This window comes from Anabrus simplex, chromosome 4 (genome assembly GCF_040414725.1).
Source record: "Anabrus simplex isolate iqAnaSimp1 chromosome 4, ASM4041472v1, whole genome shotgun sequence".
NCBI lineage: Eukaryota > Metazoa > Arthropoda > Insecta > Orthoptera > Tettigoniidae > Anabrus > Anabrus simplex.
The window spans coordinates 390513381-390541253 of NC_090268.1; the positions used below are offsets into that span (position 1 = coordinate 390513381).

Genomic DNA, 27873 nt, shown 5'->3' on the forward strand with positions numbered 1-27873 from the left:
TCATGATGATGAGAAAGACAACACATACACCCAGCCCCCGTGCCGTAGGAATTAACCAATTAAGGTTAAAATCCCCGACCCGGCCGGGAATCGAACCCGGGACCCTCTGAACCGAAGGCCAGTACGCTGACCGTTCAGCCAAGGAGTCGGACATTTTTATAATAATATATTGCGATGGCCAATACACTCTCAAGCCATGGAGACGGAGACAGTAGATGTTTAAGTAAACTGAATGTGTTTTGTATGGATTTGTAATTTTTTGTAGAAAAAGTAGTCAATTATTCACTCATTGTTAATTAAAGATGTGTACACACTTATACATTCCCATCAAACATGTGGAACAATGGTTTGAATACTGTGAAAGAACTTTTTAAGTAGGTCGTGAGAATGATATGAATTGTTTCTAATCTAAATAACGGTATATATTAACGGAAAATTATAAAATAAAGTGTTTAATGCTGCAATAACCAATAAAAATTAATTTATAGGCCTAGTGTTGTTGTTTCGTGTACTTGTTAAAACAACATGACTCCAAGAAATTAAAACATACACTAAGTTTTCCTTTTTTTTTTTCGTGTGGCTATTTCTAGCCGAGTGTAGCTCTTGTAAGGCAGACCCTCCATTGAGGGTGGGCGGCATCTGCCATGTGTAGGTAACTGCGTGTTATTGTGGTGGAGGATAGTGTTACGTGTGGTGCGTGAGTTGTAGGGATGTTGGGGACAGCACAAACACACAGCCCACAGGCCACTGGAATAAACCAATGAAGGTAAAAATCCCCGACCCGGCCAGGAATCGAACCCGGGACCGTCCGAACCGAAGGCCAGTACGCACCATTCAGCCAACGAGTCGGACATATTCTGAGGTGACATGAAGTGAGATAACCATCATACATTGCTTTTATAATGAAAACATGTTAATTTATGGACTTCCCATCAAAATTTCACACAGCTATCTTAACGTTCATTGGCTATAGAGAGTTCTTTTTGTTTTTCTCAAAACTTACTTTCTTACCAAAGACCGATTCAATTGGCTTTACTTCGCACCGACACAGACAGGCCTTATGGCGACGATGGGGTAGGAAACGGCTATAAGTGGGAAGAAAGTGGCTATGGCCTTAATGAAGGTACAGCCCAGCATTTGCCGGGTGTGAAAATGGGATTCCAAGGAAAACCATCTTCAGGGCTACCAACAATGGGATTCGAACCCACTATCTCCCGAATGCACGCTCGCAGCTGCGCGTCCCTAACTGCACGCCCAACTCTCTCGGTTTTTGTATTATTATTATTATTATTATTATTATTATTATTATTATTATTATTATTATTATTATCCGCCTCTGTGGAGTAGTGGTTAGTGTGATTAGCTGCCACCCCCGGAGGCCCGGTTTCAATTCTCGGCTCTGCCATGAAATTTGAAAAGTTGTACGAGGGCTGGAACGGGGTCCACTCAGCCTCGGGAGGTCAACTGAGTAGAGGGATGTTCGATTCCCTCCTCAGTCATCCTCGAAGTGGTTTTCCGTGATTTCATACTTCTCCTCAAGGCAAATGCCTGGATGGTACCTAACTTAAGGCCACGGCCACTTCCTTCCCTCTTCCTTGTCTATCCCTTCCAAGCTTCCCATCCCCCGCCAAGGCCCCTGTTCAGCATAGCAGGTGAGGCCACCTGGGCCAGGTACTTGTCATTCTTCCCAGCTGTATTTCCCAACACAATGTCTCATGCTCCAGGACACTACCCTTGAGGCGGTAGAGGTGGAATCCCTCGCTGAGACCGAGAGAAAACCAACCCTGGAGGGTAAACAGATTAATAGTATTAACATGAATAATAAGATAATTTTATTGAAATTAAATGTTACCCAAACTGAGTCTGGCATGTGTCAGAAACCTCACTTTCATCTGTCCTTTTCTGCCTCTCTTGGTAAACTGCTGTTCTCTTCCGTCCCCGGTGATGTTAGATTTGCGAGACCTAGGGCAGTCTTTCATTTTCGCCCTCTCCCCTTTGTCAATAACTTCATTTTTTGACCACTTCAACGTTAATTTATGATTAAGAGAGGATGGTTGTATATTTAATTGGACTGGGGGTCTATGTGCCGGCCCCGTGGTGTAGGGGTAGCGTGCCTGCCTCTCACCCGGAGGCCCCGGGTTCGATTCCCGGCCAGGTCAGGGATTTTTACCTGGACCTGAGGGCTGGTTCGAGGTCCACTCAGCCTACGTGATTAGAATTGAGGAGCTATCTGACGGTGAGATAGCGGCCCCGGTCTAGAAAGCCAAGAATACCGACCGAGAGGATTCGTCGTGCTGACCACACGACACCTCGTAATCTGCAGGCCTTCGGGCTGAGCAGCGGTCGCTTGGTAGGCCAAGGCCCTTCAAGGGCTGTAGTGCCATGGGGTTTGGTTTGGTTTTGGTTTGGGGGTCTATGTGGAATTACTGTCATCAACTTCCCGACCATGGCAACCAGTACGTCTCTGTATACTTGGTCAGTAGCGTCATCTTCTCACTGTGCGCTTTCATCCTGCAACTAAGAGGTTGAGAAAAATCTCGTAACAAGTGAACCCCGTCCTATCTGTCAGTCCAGAATTAAAATCCTTGAACTGTTCGGAGTCCGCCTCTGTGGTGTAGTAGATAGCATGATTAGCTGCCACCCCCGGAGGCGCAAGTTCGCTTCTCGTCTCTGCCACGAAATTTGGAAAGTGGTGCGAGCGATGGAACGGAATCCACTCAGCCTCAGGAGGTCACCTAAGTAGAGGGGGGTTCAATTCCCTCCTCAACCATTTTCGAAGTGGTTTTTCCGTGGTTTCCCACTTCACCGGGATGGTTCCTCCGTTAAGGCCACGGTCACTTCCTTCCCTCTTCCGTGTCTATCCCTTCAAATATTCCCAACCTTCCACAAGGCCCCTATTCACCATAGCAGGGGAGGCCGCCTGGGCGAGGTATTGGTCTTCCTCCCCAGCTGTATCCACCAACCCAAATTCTGACGCTCCAGGACACTGCCCTTGAGGCGGTAGAGGTGGGATCCTCCGCTAAGGCCAAGGGAAAAGCCAACCCTGAAGGGTATATAGATTAAGAAGGAAAGAAGGAAAGAACTATTCGGGAAACGAACGCGGGGTCTTGGAATAACAGGCACGCACACTACATCTACACCACAGGACTGGCTAATAATAATTCGATTAATATTATATTTACGATGTCTAGTATGTCTTTCACTTTCTCACATTTCCTGAGCCTTGCTTTTTCTTTTTTTTTTTTTAGGGGCCGATGACCTTCGATGTTAGGCCCCTTTAAACAACAAGCATCATCATCACTTTTTTTGTAGATACACTGATTCTTCCTTCGTTTTAAAATTCTTTGTGGCCCCCTATGGGTAGAGTCAAAGGGGCTTTACCTTCACCCCTTGCATTTCGTAAGAGGCTCCATCAAAAAAAACTTGTAATTTGTCCTGCTATAAATTACCATCATTCTAGCAATCGTCTCTTTTACCGAACCATATTTCTGAAATATACTTGCAGAGAATATGGACCTTGTGCCTTTTTCAAGTATAATACATTTACTACAATTTTATCATTCAGGTAGTTTATGCATTTATTCACTCAAATTAATTTCGGCAGACTGAAAAGCCTGTCAAAATTAAATGACTCGAAACTGAGATGACTTCAGATATTACGAAAAAAGAAACATTCTGAACTTATCATTCTTTTCTCTGTTCCTCTTAGAATCAACTTGTAAAGTATGACGCGATTCGTTAAGTGTCTGCAGGATGAGCGTAGTTATTCTCAATCGGCTCGCGGTTAGCCACTTGGCGATTTGTTCCACTCAAGGGACCTCACGCAGCTCATTGGTCTGCCTACCAATAAATTAATCTCTATTCTGCGCGTACCAGGCGAGTTGGCCGTGCGGTTAAGGGCGCGCAGCTGTGAGCTTGCATTCAGGCGATAGTGGGTTCGAACCACACTGTCGGCAGCCCTGAAGATGGTTTTCCGAGATATCCCATTTTCACACCAGGCAAATGCTGGGGCTGTACCGTAATTAAGTTCAAGGCTGCTTCCTTCCCAATCCTACCTCTTTCCTATCCCATCGTAGCCATAAGAACTATCTGTGTTGATGTGACATGAACCAATTGTAAGAAAATTCTGCGCGTCTGCCGCTATAGGCTAGCGGTTGGTAACGTAGTTTTATGCACTTTTGGCCGGTGTTCTCTTTCTGGATGGAACATTCTTTTCTGCCAGTGGTTCAATATCACACTAACACATCAATGGTTCTTCGTGTTAATTGTTACAAGAGCATGTAGCATACCCTGAGTGACAGGGAACATTTGATTCAGTTAGTTCTACGGTCGGTAGATGCAGAGTGGGTCTCGGCCCGTAAGTGGCCACGGCTGGTCTATGGTCCAACAGCTCAGCACTCTGACCGACCAACCGAGCAGAGGAGGGGTGGTCACGGCTCTACAGTGGCTCTACGCCTCTGCATTCGGGAGACGGGACAGCGCTGGACCTCACGGCTGGCCCCAACCGTTGGCTGTCCTGAGAATGGTTTTCTGTGGTTTTCTATTCTCCTGCACTAAGGCGAATGCTGGGACAGTTCTTAGTATAGGGCACGGCCGCCAACCACCTCACCTTCTCCGACCATCTCCTTCACCGTAACAAATCTCCCGACCTGAGAGACGGTGTCACCGTTTAAGAGGACCGCCTCCCCCTTCAGGGGAGGAATTTAAACATTTTAGTAGTAGTAGTTCCATAATTAATACGTCCATGTTAAAAGTGAATTGAGAAAATATGAAAAAAAAAACTTTTATCAGTGTTAATATCAAGGATTAAACCGATGAGAATATGTGTTATTATAAAGGCAATTGTTATGATTGAAATAACAACAATGACTATAATGTAGGATTTCATACGAGTTAAATAATAATGAAAGATTGTTGGACATGTTGAGTTTTGGAACACACAACAGTGGACACAATGTGGTTTGGAATGGATTCTGAGGGAAGTTGTAGACATAATACAACTAAACGTTATTTTAACGTTATGTTCAAGATAACTCTTATTTGATGACAATGCAACGGGAAAAAAATGAGAAAATTTTCATCTTCAATAACTTAAACATTAAGAGTAAATTAATATTGTCTTCTTGGAGAACACTTTCAAATAGCTTTCAAATAGCATCGCTGACAATTATTGGCCAATCTGTGTTGTCCTGTGGTTCTTCCTGCTCTTGCAAACTCAGTTGTCTAGAATTTGCTAGTTCCTTGTAGAAGCTGAGATCTGGATTAGATTCTCATTCATCATCATAATTCCTTTTGAGTAGATTTAGAACATCATTGACTTTTGTAACTTCACCAAGCTGTTTTTGTTCACGAAATGTTTGGTTTGTGTTCATGCCTCTTCTGCAAACGCCTTTCGTCTCGCCGAGGTTTGTGAAATATGTTACTTCGCCTTGAATTGTTACTGTAGTTTAATTCCTTTGTATGATTAATCTTTTCGTATAATCAAATTTGTATGCAAGTTATCACATGATCTTAAAGCTTCACTGACTGATTTCCCCCATTTTATCCATATACCCACATCTCTTGGTCTTTTCCTATTACGTCGTAAGTCGGCACCTATAGTACTGTTTTCACAGACACTAATCTCTTGTTCATCCATTTCACTACTTATAAAAGCTACATGAGTGTGCACACTGGCTTCCCTATAATGAAATAAATCACTCTCGATACACTGAACTACGCATTATTTAACAGCAAACCTTTTTTTAAACTGTTACGGGGATATCCGTGGAACAGCAGAGGTGAAAGAAGGTGCGGGCTGGAATGGGTCTATCCACAAAGCGAGAACTGAATTAAAATTTCATTAAAGGTTATATTTTCAAAAATAGCAAAACTTAACAATTTTCACATAGAATATGAAACTTAAAAAAAAAAAATAACGACAAGTCAAATCAGGCACAAGACCAGGAAAGCCAAGATTTAGAGACAATTTAACAATCTGGGCCTCAATCCCTAATTTTTACAAATCTGAGCTCTCAGCTCAACCTTACCAAGGTACATTCTTGTCCAAAGGGCAGAAAACCCCTTCATTCAAGGAGCGTTTGCTCCAAAAACCATATCAGGCCTCCTAGATGCACTTTTACCCCATATAAAAGAGCTGATCCACTCTCAATTTTCTCAGCCTATCGAAGGCCACAACAGACTTTACCATTAACTGCCCTCAAGGCACACTTACAAAGAAACAGGGGTATCTTGTACCCAACCTACTGGGCCTTAGTAGAAAAATAATAGGTTAAGTTAATGGCCCAAAATACCAAATGAATGAAGGCGAGTACTTGCACTCCTAAATACATATTTTAAAACCTAAAAGGCACTAGGCCGATGAAACAGGGGCTATTCCCAAGCTATGGGGGTGACTCGTATACAGAATAAATTTAACACATTAAGGAAGAGTAGAAAAACGGTTACGAAAACGTAGCCACCTCAAATCCAAAATGAAGGGGAGCTCGAGAGGGTAAAGCACTCTCTATCCCCGATTTACAGTTATAGATATATGAAGCTTTTACATATTTAAGAGATAGGTTACATGGTAAAGGTTTCGGACCTTCCCCGCGGGTTAAACTGCTGAGCTTGCAAGAAGTAAAGTTGTTAAGCGGCCATTACCTTATTGAAGAGCTGCTGCCGGATGAAAGAGGCGCTTCCCGCCTCCTGCTACACTTCCATACACTAGGCTAGATGTTGTTCGAGTGGCCGAGAGACAGGAAAATCAGCAGTTGTTATACCCTCGGGGAAGACTCGAGACCTTTCATGAATAATTAAGACACACCCACAGGCGTTTATTAGGTAGCTTACAGTTACACATCAAAATCGAAGAAGAAAGACACGATTGGTCAAAAATTAATTACAGAAATTCTGGATTGGCTAAGTTCAAAAATGGCGGAAAGAAAAGATTAATATTGCCAACCCACAAATGAAAGAACAAAATTTAGTAAAGAACAAACTTATGAATACAAAATTTCTTCAAATTAAGTTCTTCCACTTCGCACCAGAGTGCATGGTCATAGTTTTTTAGTAGAGACATCTATAAGAGAATGTCCACACTTCTTGATCAATGGAAAACAAAACAAGTTGAAACTCACACAGTACTGACAACTTTGTGATCACACAATTTACGCTAGTGACATCTTCTGAGAAAACTAATGAATGGAACCAGTTTTTAAAGTTCAGGGTTTCTCCTGTAGAGGATTTATTGGCGTAAGTTTTAAAATTGCGGCATAAGGGTGTACCGCCCGGTACAAAAACAATAAGCTTCCTTCTGTTACCAGGTTACTTTGGACATGCCAAGTTATGGAACAGAACATGTTGTGGACATACTCAGTTTTGAAACAGAAACTGAAATTTCAAGATTTAATATCTAAAGAATAAGAAGTATTATGGAGCAAAACATTGCCACGTATTAAATTGAGAGTCCCAAAAGGTGATGAAAATTACAATATTTCATTTTTTAAATGTTTATGGAGATGTTGAGTTTTGGAACTAACCGACTCATGTGTTAATAAGGATTTATCATTTCGTGTACAATTCGCGATGTCCTTGTTCTTTCTTTCATTCTTTCTTTCTTAATCTGTTAACCCTCCAGGGTCGGTTTTTGCCTCGGATTCAGTGAGGGATCCGACATCTACCGCCTCAAAGGCAGTGCCCTGGAGCGTGAGATTTTGGGTCGGGGGAACAAAACTGAGAAGGAGGACCAGTTCCTCGCACAGGCGTCCTCACCTGCTATGCTGAACAGGGGTCTTGAGGGAGGATGGGAATATTGGAAGGGATAGACAAGGAAGAGGGAAGGAACCGGCCATGGCCTTAAGTTAGGTAACATCTCGGCATTTGCTTGGAGGAGAAGTGGGAAACCACGGAAAACACTTCGAGGATGGCTGAGGTGTGAATCGAACCCACCTCTACTCAGTTGACATCCCGAGGCTGAGTGGACCCCGTTCTAGCCCTCGTATCACTTTTCAAATTTCTTGGAAGAGCCTGGAATCGAACCCGGGCCTCCAGCGGTGGCAGCTAATCACGCTAACCACTGTATCACAGATGCGGCTTCTCTCTCAAGTCTTTGTTACACCCCTACCGCCCCAAGAGCAGTGTCCTGGCGCGTGAGAATTTTGGTCGGGGTGACACAAGTGGGAAGGAAGACAAGTACTGCACTGACGAAGTGTAATAGACTAATATAACTTGGAAACAATCTCTTTTTCTCGCCAGGCAGTTCATCAGCCCAGGTAATGGCTATCAGTTTTATCTCTCTGTAGCCACCTCCGCCGACTTACACGAGGGGAAAGTCCGAATTTCTAACTATGTAACCGTTCAATATAAACTTCTTTCTTTTCATGTAAAATTTCAAAATTTCTTAAAACTGTAAATCGGGGATAGAGAGTGCGTTACCCTCTCGAGTTCCCCTTCAACTTGGTTTGAGGTGATTACGACTTTGTAACTGTTTTCTTCCTTTCCGTCATGCATCAAATTATCCTTTACTCGTGTCACCTCAGTAGCAGTTTAACCCGCGGGGAAGGTCCGAAACCTTTACCTGTAACCTATCTCTCAAACATGTAGGATTCTGTAAAAACTTCAACTCCGCACTTTCAAAATATGCGCCTTAAAGAACTATCTATCTAACCATACGTGAAAGTGCTACTACATGAAGTTGGAACTTAATCAGAAGATGTCACTACTGAAGTATTTAGTAATCGTGTTATTGTGACTGGATTTATTTGCTAGGTGTTTGTTTATTTAAAGAAGTTTAAACTTTCCTCCATAGATGTCATTTCAAAAACTCTGGTCATGCACTCTGGTGCAAGGTGGAAGAACTTATAATTTAAAGAAGTTTGGTGTTTCTAGGTTTTCATAACAGCGGAAGACTGAATTAAAATGTCATTAAAGGTTATATTTTCAAAAATAGCAAAACTTAACAATTTTTACATAGAATTTGAAACTTAAAAAAAAATAACAACAAGTCAAATCAGGTACAAGACCAGGAAAGCCAAGATTTAGAGGCAATTTAACAATCTGGGCCTCAAGCCCTAATTTTTACAAATTCTGAGCTCTCGGCTGAGTCAATGTTCATTTATTTTCGGGTTGGCAACATTTCCCTTTCTTTCCGCCAGTTTTTGAATGTGACCAATCACTAATTTTCTGTATTTAATTTTCAGCCTATCACAGGCTTCTTCTTGCTTTCTTTGGGTGTAACTTTTGTATTAACCAATAAAATGGAGAAGTTGTGTCCGGATTAGTCTGACTGACCAATAAATTAACTGGGTGTGGCTGTTTTATTCATGAAAGGTCTCAAACATTCCCCGAGGGTTTATATACTGCTGATTTTCTTGTCTCTCGACATCTAACTAAGAGTGTGGACGTGACGCAGGAGGCGGGAAGCGCCTCTTTCATCTGGGAGCAGGTCTTCAATAAGGTAATGGCCATTTAACATCTTTATTTCTTGCTAGCTCAGCAGTTTAACCCGCGGGAAAGGTCCGAAACCTTCACCACGTAACCCATCTCTATAAATATATAAATTTCTACCAGCTTATGTAAAAACTTAAGTAAATTTGTGACTGTAATTCGGGGATAGAGAGTGATTTAACCTCTCGAGCTCCCCTTCATTTTGGTTTGAGGTGACTACGTTTTGGTAACTGAATTTCTTTTCTTCCGTAATGTTCAGATTTCTTTCTTATACGCGTCACTTCCATAGTTTGGGAATAGACCCTGTTTCATCGGCCTAGTGCCTTTTAGGTTTTAAGGAGTTTCATGTAGGAGTGCAAATTCACGCCTCCATTCCTTTTGTATGTCGGGCCATTTACTTAACCTGTTCTTTTTCTGCTAAGGCCCAGTAGGTTGGCTACAAGATACCCCCGTTTCATTTTGTAAGTTGTGCCTTGAGGGCAATTAATGGTAAAGCCTGGTATAGCCTTTAATAGGCTCAAAAAATTGAGAGCGGGTCAGCTCTTTTATGTATTGTAAACGTGCCTCTGGGAGGCCTGATATTGTAACGAGGAGCAAGGGCTCCGGGTATTAGGGTATTTCTACCCTTGCTAACAAATTTGGGTTTTGAGCTACCACTCAAAATTGTAAAACTAAGGGCTTGAAGCTGAAATGTGTTAAAGATTTAAAATCTTGAATTTTTTTCTTTTCTGAATCTTGTTTGCTACGTAATTGTTATCTCACGAAGTGAGGATTTGTTAACTTGTTGCTGTTCAAAGAAAATAACCTTCCATTTCTGTTTAAATTTTTTCTTGACAAAGTAGTTAGACCCATTCACCCCAGCACCTTCTTTCACCTCTGCTGATTCACAACCACGGTAACAATTATTATTATTATTATTATTATTATTATTATTATTATTATTATTATTATTATTATTATTATTATTATTATTATTATTATTATTATTATGTTTACTAGGGGATGTACCTGTGATTCGCTACGGAATTCTACATTGTATACAGAATTGTAGGTTAGGTAGAGAACACGTTGTGAGCAAGACTGTATTAAATTTCTTAGCTCTTAACGTTATCCTGGAAAGGCGACGGATAAATCACCAAACGTCTTTTATCATCTGAAGACTGTGTTAGGGAATTTTCATTGTAATGATAGGCCCGCTTGTCTACCATCAGTCACAATCAGGTTGGGGAATTGCATTATAATGGCGGACACTCACTCTCCACCTGCCTTTTTACATCCTCAGAAAGACTGTCTTAGTGGTTTTTCCAACTAAAATGAACATACGTCATTAAAATTACGTTAGTAGGAATGGCACGAGTAAAAGCAATGATTTCACATGAAATTCTCAATCAAATGAAACACCACACATTTTCTCACTTTTAACGAACAGTACTACGCTGCCGATCTAACAGTCCAAAGTTCCAGAGCTGGAATGACCAGGCCGCAGACATCTGTTGTAGTGGCTCATCCTCCGACTTCACATACCGATTTTCATTAAATTCTGTTCAGCCGTTTTCTCGTGATGCGTATACGTACATACAGACATACAGAAATTACGGAAAAGTAAAAAGTGCATTTCCTTGTTATTATGGACATGACCGATACAGAAATACCGTTATTTTCTAATTGTGAGCAATGTACAGACAAAACTCTTATTTTATATATATAGATTATGACTTGTGAGATGTGGCTATGAAGTTATTTACATGTATTAGTATTATGTTTTCTTACGTAGTTATGTACGGACTTTATTTGGTACAAATCGCAACCTTATTATTTGTGAGATTATGTCATAAAATATCTGCTGTATATATAAATATGAGTTTATTTAATTTATTATTACCTGTGTATATTACACATCTAATCCACTGCAATATTTTGCAATACACTGTAATAAGTCCAGAACAACGCCTAGAATCGTATAAGAGAACTCTTTACATTGAAAATAGGCTACTGGAGACACTCGATTTTACGAAAAAAAAACCATGTTATGTCATATTCTTCTAGAAGCCTGGCCAGGCACGTATATAAACGGACAGTCTTGAGGATAGATTTGAGTTCTTATAATGATACCTGTGAGGAAGTCGTGTTAACAGGGTGTTTGAAGTCAAGTATGTGAATTGGTTTTGTTGAGTTGGTATTTGACGTGCATTTGTTGCAGTCTTCTTGGTAGTAGTGCTTTGATTATGGTGGCAGCTGATTAGTTAGTGCGTATGAATTTGTGTAAATAACCTGTAAATAAAATAGTGTACACAAATGACAGCATTTGTAGTGTGCGTCTTGGCGCATACATCAGTACCACGGCCAGGCAACCTCATCTGCTATGCTGAACAGGGGCCTTGTGGGGGAATAGGAAGATTGGAAGGGATGAGTGTGCAGCACACTGGCTTCTCTGTAATGAAAGAAGTCAGTGTCGATACACTGAACGACTTATTATTAAAAGTAAACATTTCTTACAACAATAAGCTCCCTTCTTTTTTTTGTTATTTGTTTTACGTCGCACCGACACATATAGGTCTTTTGGCGACGATGGGGTAGGGAAGGCCTAGGAATGGGAAGGGAGCGGCCGTGGCCTTAATTAAGGTACAGCCCCTTCATTTGCCTGGTGTGAAAATGGGGAAACCACGGAAAACCATCTTCAGGGTTGCCGGCAGTGGGGTTCAAACCCATAATCTCCTGGATGCAAGCTCACAGCTGCGCGCTCCTAACCGCACGACCAACTCGCCCGGTAAGCTTCCTTCTGTCACCCGGTTACTTTGCACATATCAAGTTATGGAACAGAACAATTCACGTTGTCATTGTATTTCTTTCTTTCTTTCCTTCTTAATCTTTTTGCCTTTATTTATTGCTAGTTGCATTACATCGCACCGACACAGATAGGTCTTATGGCGACGATGGGATAGGAAAAGGCTAGGAGTGGGAAGGAACCGGCCGTGGCCTTAATTGAGGTACAGCCCCCAAGCATTTGCCTAGTGTGGAAATGGGAAACCATGGAAAACTATCTTCAGGGCTGCCGACAGTGGAGTTCGAACCCATAATCTCCTGGATGCAAGCTAACAGCTGCGCGCTCCTGACCGCACGGCCAACTCGCGCGGTAATCTGTTTACCCTCCAGATCCTCACTTGGATTAGGTGTAAGTAGAGTAACATACTGCTTCACTAATTTACCGAGCTCAGAACATTTTAAGTAATCCTCCTACCTATGGGAGTAACGGAGTCGCACTCCCATTTGACAAGTGAGGGACTCCTTAGAAACAATTTGGTGAACGAAATGGTGTGGATTACAGTGCCTAATTTCCATTAATTAAAACTCGCCTTAGATCACCCAATAGAGAAAGCAAGCTGTGGCCTCATGCAAACGGTCCACATTGACGTTACAATTATTTTTACATTAACAAGCTCCCTAACATTTACTGTAAATAGGTCGTAGTCCTTCCAAACAAAAGCTAATTTTACCGAAATTAAATATCAAAACTCAGCTATCCCATTTTGCAAAATTAAACACGTTCACATTAACATAATTACATTGAAAATGATGTGCTCATCTATTTCGTTGAATTATCGCCGCCATCCATTAAGGAACAGCCGGCCCCATCTTGTTTAAGCCAGCCATATCGATGATGATGCCATCAGAAAAGACTTGGATCAGTCCTTTGGTCTCCTTCGTGGCGTAGAAAGGTGATGTCGTATTTTCCGTCGCTGCTTTTACTTCTGGATGTCGTCTAAAACATCCCCTCGTTCACGATGTAGAAACTTGCTCAAGATTAACCTGCCGGTTACTAGAATACTACAGCGGGGTAATTTCCACTGACCATGAAACCAGTTCCTATTCAGTCGTGAAACAACTTCTCTTAACTAATTCCGTAACTAGGTCAAATATTTCCCATTTAAAAGCTGGACTGGAAATTGTAAAATTTGTGCCCTGGGGAAACTATTTGCACAGGCAGGCTACTATGCATTCAAAATAATGAAATGAAACTGTTCTCTCCCTCTGGAAATCGAAAGTTAAATGCCATTCTCCCAGTATTAGAAAACTTGAATAGATTAAATGCAGACTGAGCGTTTTCCAACAGAATTTACAAGTCCTCACACGATCACTCGCGTAAAAGAAAACTTCTTCTCACAATGTTACTTGCACAGAATATCGCCGAATAATAAGGTAACTAACTGACGCGCTCATTGCTTTTATCAATTCGTCCTCGAAGACGCCGTCGTATCCTTGATCGAGGCCATCACCTACATAGACCAATGCCCCAAGATGACCGTGATGCTATCATATCATTGGTCCAGCACATCGCGCTCGTGATGCTTACTTCAAAGCTCTCGCAGGCTTCACTAGCCTCTCGCCGAGCTTCCGAAATGTTGTCCGTTGGAGTGCTATTTTTTCCCTGTTCTGCTTTGTGTACGTCATGTCGAAATTCCACCTTCTAAACTTAGATGGCAAGCAAAAAACCCGCGCTCCAAGCTCCCTGCAGAAATTGCGACATATGCTGCTGAATGTAGACGTTCCCTGCCAGTTACTAGTACTTAATAAAAATGAAATATTCTCTGTACATTCGAATAAATGACTGGTTAGTTAGCACTTCAATAAAGGCTCATATCCTTCGTACTTCGGCAAAGAAATTGTGGAATGACTTTTCTTTTTCCATGGTATCTCATTTTCAACTGGGCATGATTCCCGTCTGCTCCCGTGAGGCCTTCTGCTTCCACTTGAATTCCTCAGCTAATATTAGAGTCTGGAGTTCTTCCCTGAGACGTGCATTTTCTTCCAGCGCCTGCCTGCACCAAAGTCGTAGTTGTCTTCGTAGCTTCTCGTCGTCCTCACATTCCTCACACTCATGATTTGTCTCATGCACTTCCTGGTCGAGACGTCCACGTTTACTGGGCGCTGGTCCACAAGTGTTGACCTCGCTGATTTTATCGTCCACTTCTTCTTCTTCTTCTCTCCCAGAACATCATCTTCTTCTTCGTCTCCTTCTTCCACTACGCTGTCAGGTTTTTAATACAGCTTCAAATATTCTGCGTTATGAACCGTCCATTCCTCTGTTTTTCATGTTGAAGCGCCTCACTCTCTGTTCCGTCATACCCTTCGTGTGCCGCTCTCTCCAAAATCGCCTCCTCCCATTGTTCCTTTTCCCTTTTCTTCCTGTCCAATTCATTTAGATATTTCTCCGATTCCCCTCTGAGCTCTTCGATGTCGTCCCTGAAATTAAGGCGTGTTTGGTTCCATTTTCGACCTCCAGTCCCTGTGCGGTTTGTGAATATTCTGCCCTTTTGTAAGGCCGGTTAGAATTTTCCTCCCTTCTTGCTGGTCTTCTATCCGGCCATCGCTGATTTCCTGGGTTCCATCGCTCGAATCTAGCGGGTTGCCTACTGTAGCGTTTCCCTTCGTTGTAGCGGTACTCCGGCCTTGGTTGCACGTCCCTTCCTGCCCAACGAACGTGTTAGTCCCTTGGTCTCTTCCGAGTGGTTTCTCCTCTTCAACGGTAGCGTTGATTAGATTCACTTGATGGTCGTGCTGTCTGACGTTCCTGTGGAGGTACGGGTGAGTCGTCTGGTCTAACTGTCTCAGAACGGCCTCAGCGTCCACTAGCGTCTTGATATTCGAAGCGTTCGAATCCCACTATCGGCAGCCCTGAAAATGGTTTTCCGTGGTTTCCCATTTTCACACCAGGCAAATGCTGGGGCTGTACCTTAATTAAGGCCACGGCCGCTTCCTTCCAACTCCTAGGCCTTTCCTATCCCATCGTCGCCATAAGACCTATCTGTGTCGGCGCGACGTAAAGCCCCTAGCAAAAAAAAAGATATTCGAAGCGATCATGATCTTTTGAATTTCGACTAGCATCTGCTTCTCTATCGCGCTAATCAGTTCCTCCTCCGTTAGACCTGTATGTATGTATGTTGGGTATTCAGCCCGAAGGCTGGTTTGATCCTCTGCAGCTCCGCCAGCGCTATCATAAATAGCCTAGGCGTCACTGAAGAGACGTACTAGGGAAATGAGGAGTGAGGTAGTTTCCCGTTGCTTTCCTCACCGTTAGACCTATCATCCTGCAATCTTAACTGTGTCATCTTCCTCTGGGGTTCTAGTTTTGTACTAGCTTGCGTCCCTAAATCACGCTTAAGATCCGTTATCTGGTCGGCGTTGCTATCTATTCTGATTTCGGCCTTCTGCTGTCGTTCCCCCCATGACGTGATTCTTTCTCCTAGCTATACGCCGTTCTGGCTACTTTCTTCCTTGTTTTGAACGATCTTGCCGTTAATTTCCTTCCAGAGATTAGACATTTCGCCATTGATTTCTGTCTTCACACGGCCGACTTCTTCCTCCGCCAACTGTCTCACTTCCTGGACTTCCTTCTTAATCTCAGCTGTCATCTCTTCCTTTATCCCGTCTATCTGACCTTCGGTCTTCTCTTGGATAGCCTCTACGACCGTCAACATCTCCGTCTTCAAACTTGATATTCTATATTTTAAATTGTTGGGGACTTCGGCGATCGAAACGTTGACCTCCTCCTTGAATTTCGTCATACCCTCTTTGAGTGTGCCTACCTCGTTCCGTACTCCACTTAAACTTTTTACGATGACCATTACGTCAGCACTAGTGCCCGTTATCTCTCCCTTCAGTTGGGCCACCTGCTCTTGACCTTGCGCAAGCTGTTGGGCCAGCTGCCTACCGGCGTTGCACTCTAGTTTCAAGGTTCTTATCTCCTCTAAAATTTTCTCTTGTGCCTGCCTATTTTCTTTAATTCTTTCCTGCACCTGCCTAATATTTTCATCGGCCTTTTCCTGCGCCTGCCTAATATTTTCTTGCACCTGCCTAAGGTTTTCTTTACCTGCCTATTTTTTCGTCACTCTTTCCTGTGCCTGCCTAGTGTTTTCGTCTTTCTTTTCCTGTGCTTTCCTAATACTTTCTTGTACCTGCCTAATGTTTTCCGCAGTATTCCTATTGTTCTTCTCTAACAACTTCCTAATCTCCTCTAACGTAGCCATTATTAACCACTTATTAAAGGGTCATATGGGAATGTCTGTCCATCAGACATAGCGACGTAGTCATTTAGTCGAAAGAGTCAACAAATAGCCAGTGCCCTTACGTAAAAATTCAGTTCACGTAAATATTACTCTTAGTGCCGACGATTATCTCACCATGGGCTTGCGTGCTCGCACCACACTCCTGGCTTTATATCGGTTAACACTTTGAACTGTTGATGAGTACGTCTCCCCTTTCCTGCACACTTGACATTGCAGTGGGGGTCCCTAACCTTAAGAAAAGACGTGATTTAATGCGCAAAAAGGGGGGAAAAACTAATCTAACTGTACAAATATAACACGCTGAGTGGTAAAACATCCTACGTACAAATATATACACCCCGAATCATGAGCAGCCTCATGAGCATAACAAACAACGTGGATCGGAACCACACAAAATCAAAATCACATAAATACCAAATATACACATTCAAAGATACAAAAACATTATGTCATATTTTCCAGGGCTCACCAAGAAAAGCATGCAGCATTCACGCAACTCGCATCCACTCAAAGCCTCGTTGGAAAATATAAGGAAACAAATTACACTTTAAGCAACTCTTTCTATTCAATGCATGTTCCTGAAATAAATTACATGGCACAAATTCAAAAAAATTACTGAGTAGGCTTTAATTTTCAACACATATGTTGGGGATATCACTTGTAAATAAAAACACTGAATCACTTCACTTCGTTACGGCTGGTATTTTTTAAAATTAATTATTACCACAATCCAGTACAAAGAGATTACAGATTCAAGTACACATATTCCCCGATAGAGTGTGTATGAGTCCTTTACTATGATCTCCAACATACTCCCCACCCTGGTCTATCTCGAGTGGGATGACCAGATGGACAGGCCGTGCCACATGGTTTCCGTCCGAGGTGCGAAGAATAACCGTTCTAGTTCTCCCGTCACGTCCTTTGCGTAATTCTTCGACCCGTGCTTTATTCCACATGTGTCTTGGGCACGTATCCTCTTGTAGTAAAACTACGTCACCGACCCTGATTCTTGAGTCATGGTCTCGGGGCTGGCGAACTTCGTGATAATTCCGTAATAGTAGCAAAGACTCTTGACCCCAACGCTTCCAGAAGTCGTCAGTCATTCGCTGGAGTAGTCTGAAGGTTTTAACAAGGTCTCGCCTAGGTGATACTGGTACAGTAGGTATCGTGGTGAGTCGATCGCCAACGTGGAAGTGGGCTGGAGTCAATGCACCACCATTGCGTTGCGTCAAAGGTCTTGTGTTTAATACGGCTTCTATGCTGGTTAAAGCAGTCCGTAGCCCTTCGTCATCAACAACGTCCAAGTATTTTCCGCAGACATTGCTTGGTGAGACCGATCAGTCTTTTCCACCATCCTCCCCACCAAGCGGCACGTGAGGCAATGAACTACCATGTAATACAGGGCCTCTCAGGGTGCATGCGCGTGGTGCATGCGCGTGGTGCATGCACTGTGCACGGTGCAAGAGACGACTTGGCTTGGTTGACCAGAGTGCAGACCCCCCACTCCTCGATTTGGAGCAATAGCGCTTACTCTCTCTTTCCTCACGCCTGTCTCGCTCGCTCCGCCTGTCTCCCTCTGCCCCACTTGCGCCGTAGCGCTCCAAATCCAGGCTGACTTGAGCCGAGCATAGGCGAGTTGAGCCGAGCTTAGCCGAGTAGCCCAGAGACGAAGCGTTGATCCGAGCCATGCCGAGCGGCAGCGATGCAGAGTGCACGGAGCTCTTGCGCCCCTATCTGCACGCATGAGATTTTGGGCGTTTGAGAGGCCCTGATGTAATACCTTGCCGGGCTATATAGTGGTGTGTCCGCGCCGCTGTCAGTTCTCTCTACAAGTTTGTTAACTCTGTGTTCGCTGAATGGTATGTCTGAGCGTTGTCGCTGTAGATCGTGTGTGGTATACCGTGTCGGCCTATAAACCTCTGCAAGGCCCGTAGGAATTTGTCTGTTGACATGTCACTGTACAGTTCCAAATGTAATGCACGCGTTGTTGCACAGATGAATAATGCAATGTAGGTTTTCTTCATGAGGTTGCCAGAAGCAACATATAGTGGTCCTGCGAAGTCTAGTTCCGTTACTTCGAATGATCTGCAAGGACGTAGACGATCCAGGGGAAGTGGTGCTTCTAATTCCGCCGGTCTCCTCCGGTGAACAATTTTACACGGAAGGCAAGTGTGTAAGACCTTCTTGATTGTTTGGCGTGCTCGCAAGATCCAGAATTCCAGAAGTCTTATGTGAGTTTGATTAATCAGAAGTTTACAGAAAGCGTGTGAGCCATCCAGAAGTATTGGGTGCTTTTCGTTGCTCGAGATGTCTGCGTGTTGTAGCCGTCCGCCGAGTCGGAGGCTACTACGTTGTAGAAATGGATTGTAGCGAAAGATCTTCGACGCTCGTGCTAGTGGAAGATTATTCTTCAGTTCTTGCAGTTCGGAAGCAAAGCATTCCTGCTGAACTTGCTTTATCCAGTACGTCCTAGCTTCTTCCATTTCTGAGGCTGTGAAGTTGTAACAATACTTGCTTTTCTCCTTCAAGCATTTCACGAGTCGTAGAATCCACGCAGTAACTCGTAACAGTTTCCAGTATGTACTAAATCGTGAGGCAGCAAACAATGGTTCTGGAGTGGTGGTTGCAAGAACTTGAGTGATCTTCCTTTCTTCGGGTGGACTCATATTAGTGGGGGTGACAACTCTGGGCCATAAGTAGGAAGGTCCATTCAACCACGAAAGTCCGTGCCCCCATGAGTCCAAGGACTCTAGTTGGTGTGCTTGAAGTCCTCTAGAAAGGTGGTCAGCTGGGTTGTTTATTCCTGGACAGTGTCTCCACTGACTGGACGTGGTATGAGTCAAAATTTCAGTCACCCGGTTACCGACAGATGTTTTCCAATGGTTGGGATTACTTCTTATCCACCCTAGTGTGACTGTAGAATAACTCCATAACGTGGCAGGGATGGACGTTACTCCAGTGGCTTCGTAAAAATAATGTAGAAGTCGGGATTCGACCAGGGCTGCTAAAAATTCGAGCCTGGGAAGGGCCATTTCCTTCACAGGAGACAGTTTGACCTTGCTGCAAACTAAACGAACAGTGTAAGCGTCGTCAACAAGTGACCGGACGTACAATGCGGCGCCGTATGCTCTTTCGGAGGCGTCGCAAAACACGTGCAGTGATAAATCTGTGCCGGAATTCGAAATAGCAATCCATCATGGTATCCGGATTGGAGAGAGGTACTGTAGGTGTGAGAGCCAATCGTTCCATCGTTGGGCGAGATTAGGTGGTAAAATTTCTTCCCATGCCAGTCCTTGGCACCAAGTGTCTTGGAAAAGGATTTTGGCAGTGATCGATACGGGTGAAAATAGTCCAAGTGGGTCGTAGAAGCGTGCGGTGGCTTTCAGTAACTGTCGTTTAGTTGCTGGCTGTGTGGATAGTTTTGCAGTGACGTCACCTGGGGTTGTAAAAAGTTGGTCTGATTCCGCATTCAAGTCGATACCTAATACTCGTGTCTGCAGTACGACTTCTCTACTTTCTGCTTTCCAAATGTTCATTAATGGCAAGGAATTCGTGACCTATTTGGAGAGTGGGAGTCTAACGTGGCGCAGGAGGGCTGTTAGTTCATAATAAAGAGTAACGGCCGTATTGTCGTCTTCTACGCTGGCCGTGAAGTCATCCATAAATGTGCAAGCATCTAGGAGAGGCGCTGCCGTGGGATACGTGTTGTGGTACAGGGTAGCTAGTTCACGTAAAGTAGCTGAGAAGAGGAATCTGCTACAGGTGAGGCCAAAGGGTAGACGGGTGAACCGGTACGTTACGACATCCTCTGTTGTCGTGTAGATTCCGTCTGTGTTAGTGTCGATGCGGTACCAAATAAATCTGGTGAGATATCTATCTTTTTCGTCGAAGGCTAGCTGGAGGAACACCTGGGTTCCGTCACATGCGATGGACTTTCGATGCAATCGAAACCTTAAGAGACTGGTAAAAATTTCGCGTAGGAGATTTGGACCCATGTGGAAGGCATCGTTGAGGGATGGGAATCCTGGTTCGTGAGAGGAAGCGTCGTACACTATTCTCCATTTAGTGGCATCTCGTTTCTCCTTCTTGACGGCTCGGTGTAGCAGATAAAACATATTTCTATGGATTGCGCTATGGGGGGCTAGTTCCACTTGCTCTCGAAGCACGTATTCCAACATTTGCGTGTGATACATGTTCTTGAAAGTTGCATCTTGATGTAGCCGTTCCAGTAGTGTTCGAAACCTTGCCTCGGTTGTTGCGAAATTATCGGATAACACTGTATCCCGTTTGCGAAGAAGGGACACGACTCTTCGTCCGTCATGGATGCGGTAATTGTCGTGGAACTCCTGAAGAATAGCAGCATCCATGTCGTCTAACTGTCTGTGTTTCGTCTCCCGAATGCCGATTGTTTCAAGGTCCCGAAAACGTCGCATGGAATCGTCAGATACCTCGTTATTGTTGACGGAGACGTGGTTCGTCATGACATGATTGACAGTGGTACCAGAATGGTTACCTGTGAGGATCGAACCGAAGATTGTTGGAAGTAGGACTAAGGAGGGTGTGATGGGCTGTGGAGGATCTTGTTTTAAGACTTTCCAATAATTGTCTGCACCAATAAGGATTTCAATCGGCAATTCATCGGCGTCGTTGGTTTTTGGATCAGCGAGTGTCAGATTGCTGTGGTTAAGAGTGACTACTGGGTTAGATGAATAAGTGTTGGCACTTTCAAAAGCTGTTTCATAATCTGTGTCGGGTAACTGGTCGTGTACAAGATCGTCTGAGTAAACTAATAATTGCAAAGTGTTCTGAAGTCTATCAAGAAGATATTCCATTTCGTCATAGTCTTGTGTATTTGTTTTGTCTTTTAAAAGATTGACAAAGCGCGTTAAATTTGCTCGCAGAGTAGTTCGCTTTCCTTTCAGAATGGACAGGTATTGTATAGACATCGCTGAAGTTGTGACAGACGGGCGATCTCGGTGAAAGATGATTTAGGACGGCTGAGGAGGGGTGCGGATGAAAGTGCTGCAGGCAGTGCTTTGTTCTCGTGACAGTAGGTAGTTGACCGGTAATAGTCCACCTTGTTTCCAGTAGGTGGCAGCACTCGTCACACAAATCGACGTGGAGACGTTTTAGAAATAACTATATTCTTGAAGCATGCAGAAATAATATCTACATCAATGCAATAATGCCGTATAATCCCCATATAGCATGCTACGCTAGTAATTCGGTTTATTATATCTCAGAAGAAGCAACTGTTTTACTAATCGTGATACTGGGTCGAGTGGCGTGATGAAACATTCCCTTTACAGGAGATCCGTGGTTACTTCGTGTGAAAGTTCTCCAAATCTTGAAAGTTCGTGATGAAATGTATCGTAAGTTGAACAGATGGGTTATTTCGGCACCATAAATAAAAACACTGATTCACTTCACTTCGTTACGGCTGGCATTTTCAAATTAATTATTACCACAATCCAGTACAAAGAGATTACAGATTCAAGTACACATATTCCCCCATAGAGTGAGTATAAGTCCTTTACTATGAATTTCCAACAACATAATTCGACGTTGTATCCTGAAAACGATTACAAGACAAAAATATTCCTCAGCGCGATTACATCCTGAAAGAAAATCCGAACATAACATCGCGATATAAAACTCTCTTCAACTGCAACAACCGTAGAGACATGGACAGAAACAATTAAATCACGAAGTATAGGCCGCTCAAATAAAACTCTCCTCGGTTGACACACATATCACCCTCGCCAACACACGACGCAATAACTCAAAGCGGAGATTCACGTCTCCCGAAAGCAATGCAGCAATCACAAAAACCACAGGGTGCAACCCTTTACACACGCTGCTCAACAGTCTACTCGAATCAAGTCACAAAATCAAAATGCAGGCCTCTCAGATGAGGAACCCGTCCTCTTACTCAAAATCACACTAAATGATACCTCATGTCCTAAAGTTGACTGAACATAGGAAAGTTACTGAAATATCTTGATCTTACAACTCGAGAAACTCGCATTGATAATAATAATAATAATAATAATAATAATAATAATAATAATAATAATAATAATAATAATAATAATAATAATAATAATAATAATTCTACCGGGAGGTACACCTCGACTCCGCTCATTCAAATAAGCGCCTTAATGAACTCCTCTATCGACCAAAATGTGAAATTGCTACTACATAAAGTTGAGACTTTAATCAGAAGATATCACTACCGAAGTAGTAAGTAACTCTGTTATTCTGAAGTTTCCTAAACTGACTGGTTTTATTTGCTGTGTGCTTGTTTACATCAAGAAATTTGGACGTTTTTCCACAGATGCCACTACCAAAAAACTATAGTCATGCACTCTGGTGCAAGGTAAAGGAAATGTTATTGAAAGAAATTTTTTGTTTATAGGTTTTCTCAACTTTCATTTGTTTTTAAATGTAATTCTAGGTTTGCAACACTTCTGTCTCATTCCGCCAGTTTTGAATCTGGTCAATGAAAATTTTCTGTAATTAATCTTCAGCCCATCACAGGCTTCTTGTTCGGTTTTGAGAGTAACTTTTGGGTTCAACCAATGAAAATGGGAGGGTGTGTACGGATTAGCCCCGAATCCTCTGGAACCTTCCCTGAGGGTGAATAAGTTGCGGCTTTTCGAGTTTCCTTGTCTATTGATCGTCGTCTTTCTAAGTGTGTGTGTTAAGGCAGAAGGGGGGCGCCTCATTCTTCGGCAGGCAGTACATCAGCCAGGTAACGCCCACATAAATTCAATCTTTCTTGCTGTTTCCACATTCTTATCCGAGTGGAAGGTCCGAATTTTTTACTATGTAACCGTTTTAATGTAAATTTCTTCCTTTTCACGCAAAATTTCATGAAGTCTTTAACTGTAAATCAGGGATAGAGAGTGAGTTACCCTCTCGAACTCCTCTTCATCTTGGTTTGAGGTGACTTCGATTTCGCAACTGTTTTCTCTTCTGTAATATATTCAAGTTATTTCCATGCGAGCCACCTCAGTAGCTTGGGACTAGCCCCAGTTTCATCGGCCGAGAGCCCTGTACGTTTTTAATATTTCATTATCTGGAAGGCAGTGTACGCCTCCATTCAGGTTGTGTTCGGGACATTTATTTAACCTGTTCTTTTTCCGCAAAGGCCCGGTAGGTTGGGTACTAGATACCCCTCTGTAAAACTATTTCCATTTGTAACTCGTGCCTTATGAGGCCAGAGAGTGTAAGATTGTGATGTGATGTTGCTTTGAGTAGGCTGTAAGAAAGCGAGGGCATGTAAGCTCTATTATAAGTTTTGTAACAGTGAAGGGTGCCTCTAGAAGGCTAAATATTGTAATTTTGGGAGCAAGTGCTCTTGAATTACGGGATTTCTGCCCTTGCCTAAATTTTTCCTCATTTGTGAATTTCGTAAACTTGAGCTCGTAGCTCAGAAATTGTAAATCGAGGGCTTGAAGCCCAAAATTGTTAAATTCCCTACTCTAAGATGTTCCAACCTTGTTTGGCATTGTACCTGAGATATCATTGTTATTGTCACCCAGTGAAAATTTGTTAAGTTTGTTGTTTTGAAGAAATACAAGAAATACAGCCTTCAGTTCAAGTTTTAAATTACTTTTTATATTGTAGATAGACCCATTCACCTCAGCACCTTCTTTCACCTTTCTGCGATCCACCAAACCAGGTAACAATAATAATAATAATAATAATAATAATAATAATAATAATAATAATAATAAAAAATATTATTAATAAATTTTACAGAAAATTTATTCTAAAATTCGGAGCTAGAAATACGAAACTGCGTTCGCTGAACTCGAGAATCACTTACTAATTTACAATCTTGATGAACAAAGTAGTCGTGAAGATGACGCTCTCAAAATTTGTGGATCCAAACTCCAACGTCTCCCACACTCTCATTCACACATCATGCTACAAATCCCAGCAAACGTGACGGCACGTTTCCGTACACTTTGAGCTCCCATTAATAATACTCTAAACTAGTCCTCCCTGTCTTTAACTTGAATCCTTATTTATATTTACATTTCAGCCCCGAGACGTACAGTGCGTCTCAAACATCAAAGCAAAACAAATCAAAGATATATATGAGGCTAAAATAAGAAACTGACTCGTAAAATAAATGACGCTAAACACGCAGCTAAATGAATGAGAATAAAATGCAAGAAAGCAAGCTGCGGCCTCATGCAAACGGTCCACATTTACGTTACAATTATTTTTACATTAACAAGCTCCGTAACATTTACTTTAAATAGGTCGTAGTCCTTCCAAACAAAAGCTAATTTTACTGAAATTAAATATCAGAACTAAGCTATCCCCTTTTCCAACATTAAAGATGTTCACACTAACATAATTACATTGAAAATTTTGTGCTCATCTATTTCGTTGACTTATCGCCATCATCCATTCAGGAACAGCCGGGCCCATCTTGTTTTAGCCAGCTATATCGATGATGATACATTCATAAAAGACTTGGATCAGTCCTTTCGTCTCCATCGTGGCGTAGAAAGGTGATATCGTACTCTTCGTTGCTGCTTCTTCTTCTGGATTGCGTCTTAAACATCCCCTCGTTCACGATGTAGAAACTTGCTCAAGATTAACCTGCCAGTTACTAGAATACTACAACAGGGGTAATTTCCACTGACCATGAAACCAGTTCCCATTCCGTCGCGGAACAACTTCTCTTATCTAATCCCGTAACTAGGTCAAATATTTCCCATTTAAAAGCTGGACTGGAAATTGTAAAGTTTATGCCCTGGGGAAACTATTTACACAGGCAAGCTGCTATGCATTCGAAATAATTAAATGAAACTGATCTCTCCCTCTGGTAATCGAAAGTTAAATGCCATTCTCCCAGTATTAGAAAACTTGAATAGATTAAATGCAGACTGAATGTTTTCCAACAAAATTTACAGGTCCCCACACGATCACTCGCGTAAAAGAAAACTTCTTCTCACGATGTTACTTGCATATAATATCGCCGAATAATAGGGTAACTAACTGTCGCGCTCATTGCTTTTATCAATTCGTTCTCGAAGACGCCGTCGTATCCTAGATCGGGGCCATCACCTACATAGACCAATGTCTAGCCAAGATGACCGTGAAGCTATCATATAATTGGTCCAGCACATCGCGCCCATGATGCTTACTTCAAAGGTCTCGCAGGCTTCTCTAGCCTCTCGCCAGGCTTCCGAAATGTTGTCCGTTGGAGTGCTATTGTTTCCTTCTTCTGCCTTGTGTATGTGATGTCGAAATTCCACCTTCTAAACTTAGCTGGCGAGCAAACAAACCCGTGCTCCAAGCTCCCTGCAGAAATTGCGACATGTGCTGCTGAATGTAGATGTTTCTGTCCAGTTACTAGTCTTAATAAAAATGAAATATTCTCTTTACATTCGAATAAACGACTAAGTGAATGAGCACTTCAATAAAGGCTCAATGTGTACTTTGACAAAGATGTACATTAATACTGACCTCTCCTGGAAGTCCAGTACCACACGCGTAAATGCTTCAACATGTACGAAAATGACTCAATACAGGCAGTATTATTGGACTTTTATGTTTCCTCATATATATAAATGATATAAGTAAAGAAGTGGAATCAGAGATAAGGCTTTTCGCAGATGACGTTATTCTGTATAGAGTAATAAATAAGTTACAAGGTTGTGAGCAACTGCAAAATGATCTGGATTATGTTGTACAATGGACAGCAGGCAATGGTATGATGATAAACTGGGTTAAAAGTCAGGTTGTGAGTTGCTCCTACTCCTGTAGAAATGATTGTTTAGTTGATTGCGTGTGGCCTCTGACGAGGTCTAGTGCAGATTTTATTTGACTCCCATGGGTGACCTGCGAGTCTTGGTGTGTGGTAATGATGATGGTAATGAGGTAGAGAGAGGGTGCACCCAGGTGTCGGCACATTGCCTACTCTTGTCGAATGACACGAAGGCATCCGCTCAAGACTTTTGACGTCCCCATCAGACGGACAAACCACCAGCAACGTTATATGCCCTTACTCCATATGAACTCTGCGAAGAGATTTTGAAATGAACCTAAACTGAGCAAGCTCAGTTTTGATGGTGGACATTTTTTCCAGCAACGGGACTCGAGCCAGCTAACCACGGTGTAAGACCATACAATCTTGAAACCTTAAAGATGGAGGCCAACAGGCAGGCTTCTCCTGAAATAGATATATTTGTGTTTAATTACTTATTCGCACTATATTTTATCATTCTAGGAGGACATTGCTTCAGGAATTTATTTACCATTTATCGTTTGCCTACATTTTTATGTGCAGTACTTGCAAAATTTCTATCAATCACAATATTGGAACTCAATAATCAAAATACAGTCAAACCTCGATATCTCGATCCTCCATCACTCGAATTTTCAGTATCTCGAAGTACCTTAAATTTCCCGACCGTTTGTCCTATTCTTTAGGAGCATATATTTCTCAATTACTCGAAATTCGATTACACGAATTTCTCGATTTCTCGAAGCAAACATTTTCTCCCTTTAACTAAAAATGCTTCGTAACTCGAATATTTTGCAATATTAACTCTGAAATATGGTATTTGTGGTTTTTGAAGAACATTTAACAAGTAAAGAAAAGGTTACAGTGATGCTGGGAGCTAATATGACGGGAACCGGAAAACTAAAATTTCTATTGATCAAAAAATCGGCGATGCCTCGCTGTTTCTCGGGTGTGAATTAATTACAGGTCACGTACGAAAGCAACCACCGAAGTCGCGGATGACAAGCTCCATTTACGAATGTCGGCTGCGTGGTATTGACGAGACGTTTCAACGTAAAGGGAGTAAAGTTTAACAGTAACAAACAGAAAAGTTTAACGGATATTTTTCAAAAGGTGTTAATGGAGGTATGTTTCTTTTTTCACTACTGTATGAACTGCATCCTGTCTTCTAAACAGTCACTATAATTAAAGTGATGCCGTAAAATAGAGTTTCATAACACTCGTCAGGAAATGGATTCAGTCTCCCGAGAGTTGTTTCGTGGAATTGTGGTTGACTTTCGATCACATTACTGCTATCGAAAATTCAACCAGGTGTCATTCAGACAGAAATCAAAGTTCCTCCGTCTAGCTCAGAAACAGGCGGTCTCTCGCACGAACCCGGATGCTAGTAAAACTGTCGTCAATATTTCCAAGAAATCCTTGAACGAGAACCAAACGGCAGTTCTAGCTAGGGGTCTTAATTTCGCTGTCGCTCCCTCTACAATTCCCACTGAGGAGTTAATTACTTCCGTTGAGGCAGCCATCCACAAACTACCTACTGATGAGGAGTTAAGACAGAAATGTGTGAGACTCATAAGTAGAGCTGGGATTTTTATGTAGTATCAAGTGGCA

The 27873-nt window shown here is 42.5% G+C and overlaps 1 protein-coding gene across 1 annotated transcript in view; it reads left to right on the top strand.

The window, feature by feature from the left end:
* The window catches only part of LOC136872025 (facilitated trehalose transporter Tret1-like), a 90645-nt gene that overhangs the window by 29526 nt on the left and 33246 nt on the right, over positions 1 to 27873 (top strand). The gene's annotated exons all lie outside the window — the stretch shown is intronic.